Raw genomic sequence first — 1,031 nt, 5'->3', positions numbered from 1 at the left:
GAAAGCGGACGTTAAACGATGATGATGATGATAGACAAGTCAGTTGGTGTGTATATAACGAAGGTTGGGCTTCCAGAGTCGCATGCCATATTCCACTGTACGTATGTATTGGGTTGGTCAAAATTTCTGTTTTGTTGCAGGTGAGGTTGAAGGGTGGGCCGTCGCCAGTACCGCCTGACTGGCCCTCGTGCCAGCGGCATGTAAAAGCACCCACTACACTCTCTGAGTTGTTGGCGTTAGGAAGGGCATCCAGCTGTAGAAACTCTGCCAAATTTAGATTGGAGCCTGGTGTAGCCATCTGGTTCACCAGTCCTCAGTCAAATCGTCCAACCCATGCTAGCATGGAAAGCGGACGTTAAACGATGATGATGATGATAGACAAGTCAGTTGGTGTGTATATAACGAAGGTTGGGCTTCCAGAGTCGCATGCCATATTCCACTGTACGTATGTATTGGGTTGGTCAAAATGTCTGTTTTGTTGCCGGTGAGGTCGAAGGGTGGATGAAACCAGAACCATGAGCTGGGTGTAGACAGAGGGACGAAGAAGAATGATGGGAGGCAGCTAATAGCAGGGGGAGTAAAGATGCTATTGTTGCCAGGTGATTTCTGTAATTTTCACTAGTCTCACCCGTATGTTTTTGCTTCGCTAGATTTTTTTTTCTTTGAGAACTATTCGGTGATCTTCTTCTAGCACATTAGCAGTCCACTTAGTGGTCTCTTTTATATATACATATACAATAATCCTTTTGAGATCTCAGACAATTTTTTCTGAATCTCCTGGTTCTATTAATGTGCTAGTTATCTGGTATTAAATTGATATTAATTAATATCCAATTTTTTACCCTACTATTTTAATTATATATATATATATATACACACATAATTAAGGGATCAGCAAATATTTGCTTCACCATATACCGAAGTTCAGAAATAGCAGCTAAAAAAGCTGAGAATCCCACAGATAGCATCACTTGTAACTCACAAAGGCAATGAGTTACAAGTGATGCTATCTGTTGGAGTCTCAGCTTTTT

The 1,031-nt window shown here is 41.5% G+C and overlaps 1 protein-coding gene across 1 annotated transcript in view; it reads left to right on the top strand.

Annotated features, from left to right (window-relative positions):
• The window catches only part of LOC106884180 (protein Jade-3), a 15,230-nt gene that overhangs the window by 3,003 nt on the left and 11,196 nt on the right, over window positions 1-1,031 (top strand). The gene's annotated exons all lie outside the window — the stretch shown is intronic.

Source organism: Octopus bimaculoides, chromosome 30 (assembly GCF_001194135.2).
Source record: "Octopus bimaculoides isolate UCB-OBI-ISO-001 chromosome 30, ASM119413v2, whole genome shotgun sequence".
Lineage (NCBI taxonomy): Eukaryota > Metazoa > Mollusca > Cephalopoda > Octopoda > Octopodidae > Octopus > Octopus bimaculoides.
Note: the sequence above shows the minus strand (reverse complement) of the source record. Positions and strands in the feature narration are given on the sequence as shown.